This window comes from Ursus maritimus, unplaced genomic scaffold (assembly GCF_017311325.1).
Source record: "Ursus maritimus isolate PB19 unplaced genomic scaffold, ASM1731132v1 scaffold_3, whole genome shotgun sequence".
In the NCBI taxonomy this organism is placed as follows: Eukaryota; Metazoa; Chordata; class Mammalia; order Carnivora; family Ursidae; genus Ursus; species Ursus maritimus.
Window position 1 is genome coordinate 45,514,025 of NW_024425563.1, and position 20,463 is coordinate 45,534,487.

Here is a 20,463-nt window from a genome sequence, read left to right on the forward strand (position 1 = left end):
TTTTTTTCCAGTGCTGGTAAATTTCGATCTGAGATAACATAAGGTTGAAGGAAGATATTATGTCATGCAGTAAGAAAGAATAGCACACTTACCTAAGGGCCTTGCCTACCAGTTCTCTACTGCTTAGTAAGAATAAAAAACTGAATCCTGAAAACATTTGAAGAGAGATTCTTCTAAATCAAAGTTCATCTTAATCAGCCTGAAATCCTTCTTGGATTCCTTTATCCTTCTTGACTGTTCCTTGGAAACCTTTATCCTTCTTGGCTATTCCTTGGAATCCTTTATCCTTCTTGGCTATTCAAGCAAATAGTCATGAAGCACTTGGTGAAGATGGAGGAAGGCACTTTGCTGGAAAAGTCCGCTGAAGCACAGAAACCCAGCAGGGAAACCAGATTATGATATTAAAGGCCGTGTGGTCCAGCCCAGAAAAAAAAATGCATAGGAATTTCAGGGTGTAACTCCTAGTATATCCCCACACATCCAACCAAATGACATTATAACACAGAAGATACAAACAGGTGGAATATATGCTAGAAGTTCCTTTTGCTTTAAATAGAAAAAAAATGAGTTCTAGTCAAGGTTTCTTTTCTTTTATTTTTAATAATAAAGTAATGTATATTGGCTCTTGGTTCCATATAGAGAAAATTGGCTCTTGGCTCCATATAGAGAAAATTTAGAAAACACAGAAAATCACAAAGAAGAAAATTTGCAAATAACCCATAAGTATTCTACAACACAGATAAGGAGAGGTAATATTTTAATGTATTTCTCTGAAACACACAAACCCATCCATATAATATAACATATATACACACAAATGTTCTGCTTTTTTCACTTAGCATGAATTTCCTTGTCATTACATGCATAGCGCAGTGGTAAGAGTGCAGGGACCCAGGCATTTGAAGCTTGGTTGTGGTTTAGTCCTCATTTGATGGGTCAACCCAGAAGTGACATGACTCTTGTGGGCAGCTGGGTTTCAAAATCCAGTGTTTATTTGGAGTGAGATTGAGGGCTAGCAGCCATTAATGTATGAAAGTCTGCATCTGTAAAATAAAAAGACACGTCCCTAGGGGTGAAATCACAAGTGAGCCAAGAGAGGAAATGCACAGAACTGAGGTATGGCAGAATCAAGCCCTCCTTTCTCCTGCTTGGGGGCAGCACAGAATCAAGGAGAGAGGCTTGACATGGCTTTCATTTTGCTTACCTTGTCACACACACTTTAAAGGCTCCTTAAGAGTCTTCCAATTTTTTATTTCCAAGGAGAGAAAAGCTTCCCGGGACCCTTTAACCGACTCCTCTTTCCAAGAGAACGGAAGGGAACATGCGGGTATTTGTGCCCGTGTAAACACAGCACATGCACGTTCTCTTGTCTTGATCAGCCCAGGAAAATGCTTAAAATTTGCACAGTGAGTTTTCAAATAATACTCATCTTTGCAGAGACATTATGTTAACTGTCTCCTTTCCTGATTCAGTTTTGCAGAGTCTTTCCCTCCACAATTTATCTCATTAATGCTTTTTGGCTTTTTTTTTTAATCAATAGTTAAACAGTTAAACTAAGGACCCAGGAATTTAGCAGCTTGGTACTTGATAAACCATTCCTGTGGATCTTTTGTTCTAAAGCCTTCAAATTGAATCAATGAAACATGGACAGAAATGCCGTGTGTGTGTGTGTGTGTGTGTGTGTGTGTGTGTGTGTGTGTGTGTGTGTCTGGTGTTGACCTTCCTGAATAAAATGGCATTTTTTGTAGGTGCTGAGATTGAGATAGACTTTGAACATAGAAACTTTGATTTTTAGAATCCATAAGATCAGTTGATAGGGTATTGAATTTCTAGTAAAGATAAATTAATTCAGATTAATCAATTGGTTATTTCATTTAATATTTTATTTCTCAATAATTCCAATGAAGGACACCATTGAAGTAGTTTGGATAACTTAGTTAGAGAACAATGACTTGGTTAGTTGTTTTCATATTTTAAGAACTGATTTTTTTAAATCAAAGTGATAATGCAGGTAAGTTTAAAAATAGTGCTGAAAGCTTATGGAAAATAATTGACTTACTCCAATTTCCCTCTTCTGCAGGAGCAACCACTCCCAACTCCTTTAGATTTTTCTCTTTTATCTCTGTCCATATTTTAGTAATATACATTACGTGCTATTGCTCAGTTAATCTGTTTTAGACATGATCATGTAACTTCTATCATGGTGGATAAGGATTTTGCTTTTTTTTTTAAAGATTTTATTTATTTATTTGACAGAAAGAGAGACAGTGAGAGAGGGAACACAAGCAGCAGGCAGAGGGAGAAGCAAGGCTCCTGCTGAGCAGGGAGCCCGATGTGGGGCTGGATCCCAGGACCCTGGGATCATGACCTGAGACGAAGACAGACACTTAACCCACTGAGCCACCCAGGCATCCCAGGATTTAGCTTTTGTAATTGCTTCATTTTTTTTTGTTTTGTTTTGTTGTCTTCGAATTTATTGCTAAGTTTTCTTATACCTCCCATAGGTTCTCAGTACAAATTTCAGATAATCTACCCATTCCATTCTCCTCCTCCAAACTGGGCTGGTGGCTCCTCAGGCCTGCTAACCAGCTGCCCTGCTGGGAATTCTCCCACCCTTCATCCCATGCTGGATCTCCTGGTGCTTGGAATCCACATTTTTTCTCTCTCAGGTTCTTGCCTGGCCCATGCCTTAGTGGTTAAGACTTTACACACTTGATTGTTAGTTGTGGCAGGTATGGAACTCTAGGATGAACGTCATGTTCTTGAAAATGTTGATGGCATTTCTCCACTGTCTTCCAGCTCCCAGTGGTGTGGTTGACAAGTCCATTGCTGTTCTTAGCCCCAATCCTTTGTTTGTGAACTTACTTTAGATCTTCTCTTTATGTCCAGTGATCTGAAATCTTATGATCGGCGTTGGTGGGGTCCTTTCTCACTCATTACGCTTGGTAATTGGTAATTCATCAATGTGGAGACGTGATTTCTTTGTACTAATCCTGAGTAATTCCTCCTTTAAAAAAAAAAGATGTATTTATGTATTTATTTATTTATTTATTTGAGAGAGAAACAGAGGAAGAGAGAGGAGCGGAGGGAGAGAGAGAACCCTCAAGTAGACTCCCCGCTGGGTGTGAGCCTGATGTGTGGCTCAGTCCCAGGACCCTGAGATCATGACCTGAGCTGAAACCAAGAGTCAGACACTTAACCGACTGAGCCACCCAGGCGCCCCTGAATAATTTCCTCCTATCCATTTTCTCTGTTTACCCCTCATAGACTTCCTATTAATCAGAAGTTGGACCTTGTAATAAGGACGGCTATTTGCCTACCTAAATATTTGCTTCCTCTCCTTCCTTAGTAGGAAAACACTTAGTGGTTGGCTGTGGTAAAGCACCTAAGATAAAAGAACACATTTCCCAGATTCCTTTGTAGCTGGATGAGACCAACTTAATAAATTCTGGTCAATGAGATATAATTGAAAAGTGTTGGTAAGATTTATTGGAACACTGCTTTTGGAGCTGACTTAGCTGAGAAGAGCACCCTTTGTCCCTCCTGGCTTCCTCTTTCCTGATGCTGGAATGCAGACATTACGGCCAGAGCTCCAGCAGCTGTCTTGGATCATGATGTGAATTTGAGGATAGAAGCCACATGCTGAAAGAGGCAGAGTAAAAAGATGGCAGTCTCTCTGGAGCTGCCATACCACTTTTAGTATGCTTACCTCCATTTAAGAGAGAATGAATCCTTGAACATATACGCCACTAGCATTTTGCATTTTATGTTAAATGTAGCCAAACCTAATCTTAATCCGATACAGACCTTCTGGATTGCTATTCTAATTTTAATATTGTTTTCTCTGTCTCTTTCTCTCTCTCTCTTTTTTTTTTTGTTAAACTTTCTTGGAGTCTTACTTGAATTTTTTTTAAATTTTGGTTTTCGTTTTTTTTTCAATTTCTGATTTTTAATTTTCTTTCTTTTTCTGTGATCTTATTTCATGGATGCAACATCTCTTATCTCTATTTTGGGGGAAAGTTTTCTTCTGATTTTGGTACTATTTCTGTGGTCTTCAAGTCCTTTTGCTGCTTTTCATGTTAGAAGCTTTCGTCAAATACCAGGTGACCTTTAGTTGTCAAATCCTGTTTTAGAAGTTCATCTCTGATTAGAAGCTCCATATTCATGGATGGGGCTTACTGACCCATGGTTTCCCTTGCAGGAGGTCAGGAAGGAGGCAGGCTATCCACTGGATGATCTCCAGCCTTTGAAGATAGGTCTGTGTTTATTGAATTCTTCCAAAGTAGGATCTTCTAACCTCCTGTGTGAGAATTATAAACCCGGCTGTCGAAATTCTGGGATCTGAGTAGGGGAAGGGAATGCTAACTATTCAGTATGCGGATTTACATAGGATCCTATAATTTTCAACCCCTTACCGTCTTCCCTATTCTCCACGGGGTCTATTGTCTCAGGGATGAAATGTCTCTGGTTGACTTTCTTGGTTAAAAAAAAATTGAATCTTGTTACTGCCCCCTCTCCTGATTTGCCTCTGGAAGTTAGTGAACAATGATTTACCGTTAAATACCCAGAGTGTACCCAGTAGGTAAAATGCAGACAGCTTTTCTCCCCCAATACTAAGCCAGAAAATAAGAAGACAGGGATGGAGACTCACAGAAAAAGGTGCTTTTGCCATCCCTCCATCTGCCATTGGTTTATGCCAGATGGGTTGAAGGCAGGTTGCCTTTTTTTCTTCTTCCATAGAACTATTGTCTCAGCAATTCCTCTGCTTGCTTGCTTTATATATTTATATTTATATTTTTTGGTGGGTTGAGAGAGAAGAATGGGAAAAACAAAGTTCTAGCTCCACATTCCATGTGATGAACGCTATTGATTTTTACAATTGCAGCCAGATCTGCATTGTATCTGCTGATAAAGGGGGTCATGATACAGTGATTTTTCAGCTCACAGAAATGTGAATGAGGGTGAAACGATAATAAGAATGATGACAGTAGCAAGAATAGTTCATTGAGTACTAGGCACTATCTTCTTTAATCATTATAGCAGTACTATGAAGTACACATTATTATCACCTTCATTTGTCAAGTGAGAAAAAGGAGGCATAATGGGGTTAAGTAACCTGCCCCAAACCATACTGTGGACCGTGGAGGATCTGGAATTTATAAATAGATCTGTTTGGCTTCACTCCTAACTATAACGCAAATATGCTATAATGTGTTTTCTTCTTCATTCATTTTTTCTTTTTAATCATGTTGTGTCATACATTTAACATGTGGTATATATTTTTCTCAATTATTTTCCTTATCAATTTGCTAATACATGTTTTGAAATTGGGATAATTTTATCCCAACTTTATTTTAAAATAAATGTACCGTAGTTTGTAATGACTACCCAGAAATGTATTCATTCATTAAATATTGATAGATCACCAACTCTGCGCAGGGAAGTGTGCTGTCTCCAGGTGGGATAAACCTCCCAGGACCCCTCCTCTCCTAACCTTCAAGCGTTTAATAGTTTGTAGACGTGCAGTCAGAGGATTCCACCTGTTAAAGACTAAACCCAACCATCATGCTATTGGTTTGAGCTTTTAAAAAGTCTTAGAAACACTAAAGAATCTTAAGACAAGTTTAAGACTATATCTGGCTGATCCCTTAAATGGATCAGCACATGTAGAATTCAATGTCAAAGCCTAAAATTTGGTCTCTGCCTTAATTTGCAGTACCTCCATGAACCTTGTTTTTCCCATTCAGACAATAAGGGTAATATAATAAAGCTAGCTCATGTACATTTATGATAAAGGAATGAGAGACTATATGTGAAATACGAAAAAGAGGTCTTTGTGTTAATTAGGTTATTGAATTAGTGGCATGAGAAAATTCTAAGCGGGTGAGGAGGCAACAGCTAATTAGCTGACCAAACCAATGGTCCCACTTTGCTCTTTCTAAAGTGCAAGTGCTCACTTAGGATTGAAACTTCTTAATAGCACACTGATGGTTGTTTAAGGGGATGTCGATTTGCAAATAATAATTCACACACAGTATGAGCTCAGCTGCTTTGGGAAGTTGAAATCAATGAGTCCAGGAGGTTTGTCTGCTCCTTGCTCACTCCCCTTCCAGGAGGAAGGTTTACTTGGTTGAGCTGACAGTGACAAGTGATTTTGTAAGCTGCTTGACTGTTTCTGGGCTTGAAGTTCCCTGGCCACTGGTGAGCTAGGGCGGGGAAGGGAAGAAGGCATGTAACCCAGTAAATAGTCAGGGTTACTCTTTAACCCTTTTCTTAGGGAAACAGGGTGGGGGAAGAGAAGAGAAGAGATGGACAGAGCCGTGGCTTCAGGGCTGTCCAGTGGGCTGGATGCTCATGATTCCAGCACAACTGAATTGGACACATTATTGAAATTGTCTACAAACTGCACCGGGTTTAAAAATCAGTGAATGCAAAAGCCCTTGGATAATGTCAAGTTTAATATAACTCAAAAGGCAAGATGGTGGGGGAGGGGGGGATGCAAAACAAAGCCCTGTTCAAGCCCAGAGCACTCATTTATTGCATTCTGTTGGAGGACCCAGATTTTTCCCTCTTGGAAATTATCCGGGAGAAAAATAGGGAAAGACAGAGGTAGAGGATGAAAATCTGGATTGTGTCCCCACCTGGATTTGAAAAAGAAAATGTTCCTTGAGACTAAGCTTCAAATGCTGCCCAATTTGCTGTCTTCCATCCCTCAGACAGGAGTATCTACTATACTGTGTGGGTATAAAGTGTGTCCCTGTGTCCTCTGATGGGCCTACAAGGTCACAGGAACCTGTTAGCACCATCTTGTGTGAAGAAACGAGATGACCGAGTCTGACCTTCCTCTTTCTTCCTGGGAGTCTTATTCTCCTCCTTCTAAGGACCTTGGCAGAGGCTCCCGCTCACTCATCCATCTTTATTTTGCTAATATCACTGCTTGGCTGCCCTCAGAAGATGGAATCATGGCTTATTTCCAGTTTGAGTAATGACAGGATTCACCATTTTCCACCACGCAGGTTTCTGGGAGCTTTTAAAGAAATCGTTACAGGTTAAATAACCAGAGGCAGAGGCCTTAATGCACTCTCGTTGGCAGCTGCCCTTTCTCTAGTCCAGATATTGAGCAGTTCCCTCTGTCCTCCGCGACAAGTACATTTGAGAATATTTTCTATGTGGTCAAGTAATGTCAGACTTTTAAAAAGCCCTGAGAGAGGAGAAGGGAAAGAATCAATCTTTGCACTAAAATTGAGAGCTTTTCAGATTTAATAAACTTAGACAGAAGGTGACATCTCATTAGTCCATGAAAAATCTCTTCCCTTTCTCCTCAAGAGGGGATTGGGGTTGCCCAGTGAAAGAGCCCTAAAGAAGCTTAGTGGCCTGGCCTAGGGAAGCCCCACCCCTACAAAGCAGGCCCCACTTCCCTGAATTTGTACAATAGCTCCAGAAAGGGTCTTGAAAGCTTCCCCAGGGACCCTCTTGCTGGATGGACTCAGGGGAAAGAACATGGGCCTTGGAATCATAAGCTCTGAGTTCATGGCCTGGCTGCCACCTACCCACTGTAGGATCTTGGACAAGTAGCTTGACCTTTGGGAAAGTCTCCTTCTCCTTACCTGGATTTCGGGGATATGACAGTAGTAACACCTATATTGTAAGACTGAGTACCAAGCATGATGACATTTATAAGGACACTTGTGCATAGCTAGTGCCTAATTAATGACCACTGTTACTGTTATGATTGTTGACATATTATTTAACTGCCCTCTCAGCAAGCCCATTTGGATGTTTCATAAGTTTCTCAAATGTAACTTGTCCAAAATAGAACTCTTGGTTTACAAGTTCTACCCTCTTCCAGAGTATTCTCCCCCAAATGTTCCATGTTAGCCTTCTCTACTCCCAGAAAAGGGTAACCACCATCCCGCAAGGGACCTGGAATTATCTGTGACCCCTCTTACCTTTAACCCCTACGATGAATTCAAATCAAGCCCTGTTCTGCCTTCAAAAGTTACCCTAAATGCCATAACTTTTCCTATCTCCACTGCTACTCCCAGGGTCTGAGCCACTATCATCTTCCACCTAGAGGCCTGCACAGCCTCCCACTGGCCTCCCTGCCTCCACGCTTGACCTTCCTACAGTCCATTCTCCAGAGAGCTGCAAAGTAGGCTTTTTTAACAAAGGTAAAACAGATCAGGTCACTCACCTGTATAAAACCTTGCAATGCCTTCCATCCTCTTCCAAGGCCACAGACCCCTACACAACCTGGCCTTTCTGTCTCTCAACTTCATCTCCTACCTCCTGGTTCATTATGCCCAAATCACAGTCACACATCAGGTTTATTTGCATCTCAGGGCCTTTGCACATGCTGTTCCCACGTGCTGTCTGAAACCCCCCACCCCACCGCCTATCTTTGCATAGTGGCCTGACTCTTATGATTGAGGATTCTGCTCAAATATCACCCCTTCGAAGAAGGTTTTCTGACTTATTTGAAATTACTAGGGTCATTCTCCATTCACTTTATTTGTAACCCTTTAAATTTTTTTTCACGGTGTTTATCACCAAGATAATAAAAAAGATTCGGATAAAATATATCTATGTTTTAAAAAATATATATCTCTGTTCTAGTATGTAAGCTTTGAGAAGACAGAGACCTCTGTCTTGCTCACAGCTCTGTACTCATCACTAGAATAGTGCCTCAAACATTTGTTGAATGAATGAACAGAAGCATCATTAATGGTACGGTGTTTTAATTCCATCTCATCACCTTCTCCTATGGCCTTATGCACATGTACCTCGGTTCTCATTTCCTGCCCACTGTTTTTCCTTTTGGGGTCATGACTACCAACTGAATAACCAATTGGCAATGTGTTAAGAGCAGCGGTTGGATTAGGGGTGGGGAGGTGAAATTCCTAAAATAAGATGTGCTTCTTCTAATTGGAGTTTTTGTTGTCTTATCATTTTGTAGCTTTAATGGTGAACATTTGAGACTCTCAGGCTGTGGGGAAGACCTCTGGGCTGTGAGCTCCTAAATCCTACCTTCTATCTACACAGAGTGAGTGGGGAAGGAGGGCTAGTTCTACTGTTGTTTAATAAACTGGACTCCTCCATTCTCCCATAGATTTCCTTGAAACAATTGACAGGGATACACAATTGTGTCATTTTTCCTCAAGTGGAAAGCCTATGGCTTTGCCTACCTTTATTGGCATACATTTCTCTACCTGACTTTTGAATACAAAAGCAAGAGAGTGGCAGGATAGTAAACCTCTTTTAGACCAGCACTTTGTAGAACACTGTTTTAAGGGTATTAACAGAAAAGACAATAGAAAATCCAAACAAACAAGCAGATGCTCCTGTTTCAAACTACCCAAGGGCTCATACTTCAACTAAAACAGTACGAGCTTCCATCTGCCTGACCCAACGGTTGACAGCCAGTGTGGTGGGGTGATGAGAGCCTGGACACTGGAGTTAGACAGGCCTGGCTTTCATCCTGGATCTGTCTTTTCCTAACCCTCTTTGAACTCAGCGCTCTCATCTGTAGACAGAGATGCTAAGAGCAACTTTATAAGGTTGTCTGAGGAGCTAATGAGCTAGCGTATTTAAATAAGCCCAATCCCTGATATACAGAAGCTGCTCAATGAGTATTACTTCCTCTTTACCTTACCATGATAAAGGAGAGCATTTGCTAGCAATGCCCTGGGTTGCAAGTAACAGAAGACCAATTAGAGAGACTTAAAACTTAAAGGTTTATTTTTCTAACATAACGGGAAGTCAGAGGTAGGCAGTTGCTTGACATTAATTCAGCAGCTTAACAACATTAAGCCTGATGTCTGTGTGTTTCTCTTGGCCTTTTCCTTTTGCTCATAGGGTGGCTACTGCACTTCTACTATCACATTTGTGTTCCAGGCAGGAAGAAGGAAGAAGGAGGAGAGTAAATGTAAAGGGGCAAACGACCATGTGCTTTTCTACCAGGAAGGCAGCCATTTTTTAAAAGCTCCACCAACCAGAGGTCTGTTTACATCTCATTGGGTGAACTGTGGCAGATGGCCATCTCTAGACCAATCACAGGCCAGGGGGAATGAGATCGCTATGGCTGATGTAGATCCATTGATGAGTATTCTCTGGAGCAAAATCGGAGTTCTGCATTCAGAAAAGGAGTGAGGCGGTGGTAATGGAAAATGAACGCTGAGTATGCAATAAGTCGTGTCTGCCACACAGAAGTAGAACCCATCCATATAGTTCTGGCTAGAACAAAACAAAAGAAACTTCCATCTTGTACTGCATGTTCCAATTACTGATGGAGATCAGCAGCGTTTATGACACTGAAAAAAAATTACTGAGAACTTCAGGGATAAATTTCCTAGGAATGGTCTTGCATGCATATCTGTCCTTCCTCTGACCACTTGAATTAAACACATAAAAGCATTTAGTGGCCCAAATATCAGGCTCCATTCAGAAAATAATTCCCCTGAACTTTAGTGCTCTATGCACTAAAGCTAAAGAAAATTGAGATTAGTTTGGATTTAAACATCCACCCTAAAACTGTATCATTAACTTCAAGCATAGAAATGTTCACAGGCTGTGAAAAAAGGCTGTGATCCAATATTCCCAAATTGTTCTTGGAAAATGATGCCATTGGCTAAATGAGAAATTCATGGAACTGTGAACAGTGTTAAGTTGAAAAGGCCACAGCGGGGAAGGCTGGGTGTCAGGAGGGGGAGCAGGAATCAGGCACCAGGAACACAAAAGAATTACCAAACAATGGGTGTGAAGAAGGATTGAGGATAATTTACTAAATAAGATGATAAACATAAGCATTTGTGCTTAACGAAGAATAATTACAGTAAAAGACTACATTTTGGTCTACAGTAAGCTTGAGTATCTTTTGACAAAACCTGTCAGCATGAGAAAGGGCTGTAGAGGCATGCATTCTGCAGCAATAGGAAGTAAATCTGTGAAACTGCTGCTTATGTCTTTGTTTATCCCCCTGAAGCAATAAACGTTGTTGGAACTGGGGGATGGGGAGAGTGGAACCACGTCTTCGGTCCCAGACCTAGAGATCCAAGGGCAAGAGAGAAAGAAACGTGCAACAAGGAGAGGAGAACTGTGGAAAGGCCAGCTGGAGTCCCCAAGGGCACCAACCAGTAGATAAGGGAGGCCTCAAGTGTAAGATAGATTTGCTCTTCCTCTCCCCAGCCACACTTACCTTATTTTTTTTTAAAGATTTTATTTATTTGACAGAGAGAGACAGCCAGTGAGAGAGGGAACACAAGCAGGGGGAGTGGGAGAAGAAAAAGGAGGCTCACAGCAGAGGAGCCTGATGTGGGGCTCGATCCCATAACGCCGGGATCACACCCTGAGCCGAAGGCAGATGCTTAACCCACTGTGCCACCCAGGGGCCCCACACACTTACCTTATTTTTATCCCTACCACTAGATGTCTTCTATCCCAGGAGTCCCCATCTTCATAGTGATCACCTATATGGATATTTGAAGCACTTTACCTTCCCACCAGTAGGATATGGGGGTACCCGTTGCTCGGCTTCCTCTCCCACACCCGATCTTTTATTTTAGCCATTCTGGTGGCTGAGTAGTGGTGTGTCACTGTGATTTTTAACTTCCATTTCCCTGTTGACCTGTGATGTTGAACACCTCTTTACACACGCGTTGGACATTTGGGTATCTTCCTTTGTGAAGTGCCTGCTTCAGACTTTTGATCACTTAAACTTTTGGTTTTGTCTTTTAAAACTTAATTTGTGGTAGTCTTTGATTGCCATGGGGTAGGAGTTCTTAGATAACATATACGCAAATATCTTCTCTCACTTCATAGTTTGCCTCTTTTTCTTTCTTTCTTTCTTTCTTTCTTTCTTTCTTTCTTTCTTTCTTTCTTTCTTTTAAGATTTTGTTTATTCATTTGACAGAGGGAGAGAGTGAGCACAAGCAGGTGGAGGGGCAGAGGGAGAGGGAAAAGCGGGCTCTGCAGGCTCCCTGCTGAGCAGGAAGCCTGATGTGGGGCTCAATGTGGGGCTCAATCCCAGGATCCTGGGATCATAACCTGAGTTAAAGGCAGGCCACTTAACCAACTGAGCCATCTAGTCGCCCCTGCCTCTTATCTCTTAATGATGTCTTTTGATGAACAGAAAGGTCTTACTACTAGAGAGAAATGTTTCGATGCTCTGTTCAAGAAATCTTTGCATTTCTTAAAGGTCATGAAGATGGTCTCTAATTGCTTCTAGAAGCTTGATTGGTTGTGCTTTGATTTTAAGTCTGTGATGGGCCTCAAATTTTCTCATTTAATCATCACGAGCTCTCTTTCTAGTAATACCTGACACGTGATTTAGAGCACACTGAAATCCTTTAATTCCAAGAATTACAGTGTCATTTTCAAGCTGAGATAGGAAGGGAGTCTATGTCTATTTATGCCATCTGGGCAGGGCTTCCAAAGTGCTCTAGACAAGTTTCAAGGCTCACACTAATGCACAGACAGCATCCTTCCTGCATTTCCACCCACAGTGTGAGGTCAGAACATGTTCACAAAAGTACCAGAAGCAGATGGGAATGGAGATAACAGCCTGTCATTATGCATCTCGAAGCCTTGACCTTTTGATTTTAAGTATTTTAAAAACACTTCGGGGTAGAAATACAATTGTCCTGAGTTGCATTTTTACCAAGGGCTTCAAATTGTGCTTGTAACCAAACTTCTCAGGCTCCTTGGGCTTCTTCGGCTCCTTGGTGCCCCAGAGGACAGTCTAACTATGGGGATGTTTTTCTTAGGATGTGGTGGAAGGTGTGCTGCCCTGTCAGGTGAGGCAGACAACACTTCTTGTCAACTGGTCAGCAGCCATGTGAATGGGAGGGGGCAAGGCCTCTCTCACCTGGACCCAGACACATGGATCTCTCTTATTCTGAGAAAGAACCATCCCTTTTAGAAACCCCTCTGCATTCTGAAGCAGAGTGGTACCTTCTTCCAATATTTGTTACATGCCTGCTTCCTGGAAGTTACCTTCATGTGCTTCAGTCCATTAGGTCCTTGCTGCAAGCCCGTGAGATAAGTAGTACTTCAGAGAGGTTAAGTAACATGCCCAAATTCGCAGTCCTAAAGATGACGGAGCTGGCATGTGAATCCAGACCTTCTAACTCCACATTGAATGTTCTTTGTACTCCTTTGCACTAAATGATGCTACCTTTCTTTTCTGCACAATTTTGTCAGCACTAGTCTTTCTTAATGCTTCTCTTAGATGATGTCTTAGCTCAGGCTGCCATAACAGATTGGCTTAAACAACAATTTCTTTCTTGCAGGCTTGAGGCTGGAAGTCCCATGATCAGGGTGTCCACAGAGTTGGATTCAGTATGTCTCCTCTTTCGGGTTGCAGACAGCAGACTTTTTCTTGTATCTTCAAATGGGGGGGAGGGGCAGAGAGAGCTCCCTTCATCCCCTTGTAAGGGCACCAACCCCATCATAAGGGCTCCACCCCCATGACCTCATCAAAACCCAACTACCTCCCGAGGCCCACCTCTGAGTACCATCACACTGAAGCTAAGGCTTCATCACATGAATTTGGGGAGGACATAAACATGCAGTCCATAACATATAGGTAGTTTTTAATCTAGGATCCTGTTTTCATGCCTTCGTAAAGCCTTGACGTTTTAAGGAGATGCTGTTTGCTTGTGCCATTATATGCACAAAGGCCCTCCCTTTCATCAGGTTCCAATTATCGAAAGTTCGCACGAAATAAAAAAGTCACAGTGTTGGATGATGATAAGGCGGGAGCCCCTGAGGTGGCCTTTTTGGCCGTCAAGCGTGGGCAGCCCGGCTTAGTGGTGGGAGCATTTGGTGCCCTCCTTCGCTCCTCAGGCTTTGTGAACGTGACAGCTGTCCTGTTTGTGCTGTTTGTGAACTCCTAGAGACTTCCCAGTGCTCTGTAATAGCCCTCAAGTGAAACAATATGTTTTCTTTTCTCTTGTGATTATAGGGAAGAAGAATAATGTTCATAATAAATAATCAAGGCCGCTTGTAAATCATATATACAGTACAGAATGTTCTTCCAAGCTTTTTTCCTAATTCTCTTCCCACGTTTCTCCTCTTTGTGTTGTGCTCACATCCCACGGCAGTGAGCAGCATTCAGGCTGGTTAAAGATTGTTGTAGACATTATCATAATCACAGAATCTCTGGGTGGCAAGAAGCACATGCTGTGTTTGTTTAGTGAGAAGTCTCCAATAATAAGAACTGTAGTGAGGTTTACTCAGCTGAAGCTGTTATGGGTCAGAGAGAGAAGAAATACAAAGAGGAAAGGGAGAGGGGACAAGTAAAGAGGGAGGGAGACAGAGAAAGGGGAAATAAGCAGCTGGTGGAGAAGGATGAGGCAGCAACTGTGATTATAGATAGTTTTTGCAAATGTGAGGCTTTTCATAGGTGTATCAGGTAGCTCCAGGAGGGGACACACCTGCCATGGACGCAGCCCCATACATGTGAAACCGCTGGCAGAGAGGAAAACAGAGTAGGTATCTTATACTGAGTCAGGTGTCATGTTGAGTTTGCTTATCAAAGTTTGGCCCGTGGGCTAGTAGCATTGATATCACCTGGGAGGTTGTTAAGAATGCAGAATCACAGACACCACCCCAAACTACTGAATCAGAATTTTTAAGTTAACAAGATCCCCCATATGATCCATAAGTACATTTAAGGTTGAGAAACACTGACCTGTTTCTCACCTGACTCATGCAGGTGGTGGAGGGGCTGATAATGTGGGTTGCAATGAGACACCAAGAGTCATTACTGGAAGAAGCTGGTAACCAAAATGATTGGATGACAGGTAAACAAGGGCAGTGCAGCAGAGTGGTTAGGAAGAGTTCAAATCCCAGCCCTGCCACTAACAAGCTGGGTGTCCTTGGACAATAACTTCAACTCTGTTAACAAAGAAACTGCAGACTACAAATGGAGTCAGTTGTGCTAAGCCCCATGTCAGCAACCCAAGACTTAATACTTAACCTAATTGCAATTTCAGCCCCTCCCAGGGATGTGACCTTTAACCAGTCAATGGAGAATTACCTGATCAGCAATAGTGAGGTTATCTATATGATAGATCTCTACCTTCACCCACAAAGGAAGGTGACCTTGCCTGAAATATTCCTTTCTTCTCTTTATGACTTCCTTGTCCCAGCTCCTTTCTACATTTAAACCTTCCCTTTTGTACAGCTCTTCAGATCTCCCTTCTATTTGCTAGATGTGTTGCTGCTGGATTCATGAATTGATTCAATAGAGCCAATTAGATATTTAGACTTACTTAGTTGGATTTTGTTTTTGAACAACTCTTTGGGCTTCAGGATCTTCATCTTTAAAACAGTGACAACGATAGCACCTCTGTCAGAGGGTGGTTGTAAGGAAAACTGAGTTTACATATATGAAGTCTCGGAACTGTTCCTAGATGGTTAGTAACAATAGTTGTTATCATTATTATAATTATTTTATTATGTACCTGGCTTCAGCAAGTACACTGAGAGTGAAGAAATTAGAAGCAGGGGGCGCCTGGGTGGCACAGCTGTTAAGCATCTGCCTTCGGCTCAGGGCGTGATCCCAGTGTTCTGGGATCGAGCCCCAAATCAGGCTTCTCCGCTAGGAGCCTGCTTCTTCCTCTCCCACTCCCCCTGCTTGTGTTCCCTCTCTCGCTGGTTGTCTCTCTCTGTCAAATAAATAAAAATCTTAAAAAAAAAAAAAAAGAAATTAGAAGCAGGAAAAGCAGTTTCAAATTTCAGAGAGTCAGATCAAGCTGGGAAGAGAGCAGAGGCAGTCATCTCTGGAACTTGCCCCAGTACAAAAACAGCTGATTTCATCCCTGGGTAAGCTGCTCTCCTGTTTACCAAGGGCACTAATAATAACCAGCCCTTGCATCTGTTCCACACTTCACCCCCCTACCTCCCCCTTCCAGCTCACAGAGTGCTATCCATGCACATCTCCTCTTCACCTCCTTCCTGGATGTGGGCATAGGCTCAGGCTGAGTGTGCCCTGAATAGGAGGATAGTAGGATAAACAGGAGAACATGTGATCCAACTCCAGGGGTCAAAGGAATTCCTGGTTCTGTCCTTAGACTGCAGGCATGTCTTTGTCAAACCACCACTCGCTTGCATCACTCACCTGCATTGACCATCTGTGTAGTAGGAGGAGAATAACATCTGTTGTGAGCATCAGCACTCCCTGACATTGGCCTGAATGCAGAAGATCACCTGGATTCCGCTTCCTACAGCTCTCAGTTTTGAATTTACAAGTATCTAAAAGGGTTGACAACATTTCCAAAGTTGTTGGCTCTGGGAAGTTGAATTGACTTAGTTTGAGAATGAGGCAAGTATCTCAAAAAAATTTACCTCCCTTCCTCCGTTGTTCTAACTACAATGGGTTAACAAGGACCTCTATTAAAATGTCAATACCCCTTGAAAGTAAACGTTAAAATTTATAAGTAGTTTCTCCTTTATTATGAATTACTATAGCTAGATAAGTTCTCATCCACTATCAATAACATTAAGGGAAGAGCAATGTTCTTGGATGGGGTGGATGGGAGGAAGAACTTGGGATGATTGTGTAGAGTAGGGAACTCTCTACATGGGGAAGTTGGGAGAGTAGCCAGGAAATCAAGAGCTTTTGGGGAGGGGGAGAATATTAAAGAGAAGGCAGCAGGAGATAGAATACAGGTCACAAAATGAAATGGGATGACACCAATGAGAATCTTGATGACTTTGGAACTGGGCCAATGATTGGTGGAAACAACTACCTGAACATACAGTTGGTCCTTGAACAATACAGGGGTTAGGGGCATTGAGCCCACCTTGTGCAGTTGAAAATTTATGTATAACTTCTGACTCCCCCATACCTTAACTACTAATAGTTACTGTTGACCAGAAACCTAACCAATAACATAAACAGTTGATTAACACATATTTTGCCTGTTATATGTATTATACTCTGTACTTTTACAATAAAGCCAGCTACAGAAGGAGAATGTTATTAAGAAAATCCCAAGGAAGAGAAAATACATTTATAGTACTATACTGTATTTATTTTTTAAAATCCATAGATAAGTGGACCCATGGAGTTCAAACCTGTGTTGTTCAATGGTCAACAGTAATTGCAAATCATCTCCTGGGCTGCTTTGGGCGTTTATGGTATAAAGTGCTAATGTTTTGCTTACAGAATAAACTCAAGGTACTTCATTGGATACCCACAGCCCTCCCCAGCTGAGTGGAACTCAACTTCACGCTCTGAAGAGAGATCTGGTGAGTAGTATCTACCCCTGGGCAGTTTATTAGATTTTTCCCAATTAAAAACAAAAACAAAAAACAAAACAACAACAACAACAACAAAAAACTTCTCAGAATCATTTAAAATAAGATTTAAGGATCCAAGATGTCATTATTCAAATTGCTCAGCCATGAGAATGTCCATTATGTTGTTCCATGTAAGTCTGCTTTTACAAAGTGGGGGGAAGGGGGGACTTTTTGTTAAGTATTTCTTCTGGCATAGTGTCCCAACTGAGTTAAAAACTTAGCCATTGTTAGCAAGTTCTGGAAGAACAACAGCAGTTATTGTTTCAAATAGTCATCAAACAAGTCAAGAGATTCCATCTGATTGGTTGGGTGGAGATTATAGCTCAAGAAGCATACGCGGAGGAAGGAAGAGAGGACTGCAGTGACTAGTGAATTAAAAGAACGCAGGTCAAACTTCATCCTGAGACTGCAGGATCCACTTGGAATTACATAATTCAACTGGATTCCTGAGGTTGGCATGAAAACTGAATAAGGAGAGATCATTTTATCCTTTCGATCTACAATTTTCCCGTTGATGCTATGCTAATCTTTACTATCTCTGATTCAGCCCAGGTATATCTTTAAGTAATTATTTCCAAAAAGAGTATAGAAGAGGTAGATCTTATAAGTAGTTGAACATCTATTCATTTATTCATTCGTTTACTTATTAATGCATTCAAAATATTTGTTTAGGTCACCGTAGGGAAGCACTCGGCTATGCATTGGTGCTACATAGCACTTACTTTCTGGGGAAAAAATATAGGCCAGCAATCTGCAACAAAAATGCTATGTTCTGATAGACATACAGGGTCCTATAGAATTACATGGGGTACCATCTAACCTGACTTATAGGCTCAAGCAAGCTTCCTCAAACAAGGAATATCTAAGTAAAGACCAGACGTTGAAGAGAAACTAGACAGAAATCCTGTGCAAAGATGGGAGAGGGTACAGTGTGTTTGGACACTCAAAGACAACATGGGCAGAATGCAGAGTGAGCAGGAAAGGGGCAAGAGAAGTATCTAGGGAGGAAGGCAGGTGCTAGATCCTGCAGGGCTGATAGGCCAAGAAAAAGTGTTCAGATATTCCTTAAAGAATATTAGGGAGTCCTTGAAAGGTTCTTGGTGAGAAAAGAGCCTGCCTGCATTGATAGATGGATGGAGAAAAGGCAAGAGTAGAATCAGGGAGACAGTCTAACAGGCCATGCTAGTATCCAGGTGGAAGTTCATGGTCACCTGACCTAGGGAGGAGGAATTGGGGATAAAGGAAAAAGAATGGGTTCATTAAAATGTAGAAGTGACACAACTTGGAATTTGAATGTGGGGCATGAGGAAGGGGAAGGAAGCAAAAAAGCTTTTCTGATCTTTGATCTGAAAATAGATACATGGTAATGCCATTCATGAAAGAGAAACACCTGAGAAGGGTGGGATTTTGAAGAGAAATGATGAATTCCATTTACCAATGTTGAATTTGAAGTGCTTCTGAAAATGTCTTTTTGTTGCTCGACTATAAAATTTGGCAGTTACAGAGCTTTTCCTTCACAAAATTTAGTAAACATCATAACATTAGCTTCATGGATTAAGATTGCAAACAAATTAAAGTTACCCTTCTTTAAAAAAAAAAAAAAGTAAAACTTCTTTCCATTACTTATTTTTACCTTTTTTTTTTTTCCCCTGCTTGGGTGCTTGTAGGACTTTTAAGTCATGAGAATATGTCCAAGGAAGTCAGGACCCACCATGAGCTCCTATGTGGGTGCTTGAGATGAATGTGGCATAATGTCATGTCTATTAGTCCAGCTCACAACTGGTGAACGAACTTCACAAAGCTGGGTGCAGAGAACAATGCAGGTGTGAAGAGTCCATTGGACATATTAGAACTTTGAGTCTCATATCTAATCACTTTCCTCCTTTTTTCATACTCATCTTGACCCTTTTGGGTGGCCTAGCATTTGGGGTTGCCTGGTTTGGGAACAGTTTCATGGATGTGAACTTGGGTGTTTTCTGCCCCTGCGAAGTCATGCCAAGGTTATTGCCACAAAGCAGGCAACTCTGACAGTTTGTGTTAAGTTTTCTGTGCTTCCATCATGCCTTTCTTCTGTTATGTGGACATGGCTATGACATAAGCACATGTAGCAGATCCTCTGTTCTCTGTAGGTCTGTGAGGATAGCCAGATAGCAAAATGATGTCTCCCTGTTTCCATGGAGCTTTTGCTAAGGGAAAAGTTCAGATGGTCTGGATCAACTGAGAGTAAGGTTGGAAGTGAGCATGTCTGACCGAGGAAGATGGTGGGACTAGAGGGCGTATTGTTTTTCTTCCGTTCCATTCCAGATATGGGTAGGGAATGGAGAACAGCCTTCTGTGGGTGTCTCAGGCAATGGCCTATTGTGTAAACCTCTCTCTATATCATCCCTAACTTGGACTGGACACAAAGGATTTTATCAGTATTCTATTTCCTCAGACAATGGTACAGGAGTAGATTCCACCTCGCAGTGGTGTAACTGCTTACCCTGGCCTTAGACAATCATGTTCTTTCCCCCTGGGTAGATGATGTTAACTTCAGATTGACGCAGACGGTACACCTTGAACCAGACTCAGGTTGGCCCTATATGATATCAAGACTGGTTTCTCTTTCTCTGTGAGGTGGGTGAGCCCACTCCTGCTTTTTCCTTGAACCTAATACTGCTTGTTCCTTGGGAATTAGATATGACACTTTGCAAGTCCCCACGCCTCAATGGCAACAGCAACATCCTCAGCCTCTGCTATCAATGTCAAGAATTCTCTGGGGAGGATAAGAACACAGTTTTAACCACTTTACCGAGATTTTCCTCCCAATTACATGGTACAACATCTTCTAGTCACCCTAGAAAGATATTGCCCATAATATAGCCATTGTTTGTTCTGGATTATTTATTTTAGAAGCCTGTCTAGTAAATCTGTAGTAGTATTAAAGGCAGTAAAGGAAATTTAAAGACAGACCTTAGGGCTGGAAAACACTCAATTCTTTACCCCAGTCTTCTGATAAATTTTTTTACTATAATCAGACAAACAATAAAAATATTTCCTAGGGAAATCTTATTTCTATTTATTTTCTGTATAAAGTTTGATTTTAACACTGCATTATTATAATTTCCATAACAATGCTCTACTCTTCTAGTCTCTGAAAATATACACAGATTTAGTTTT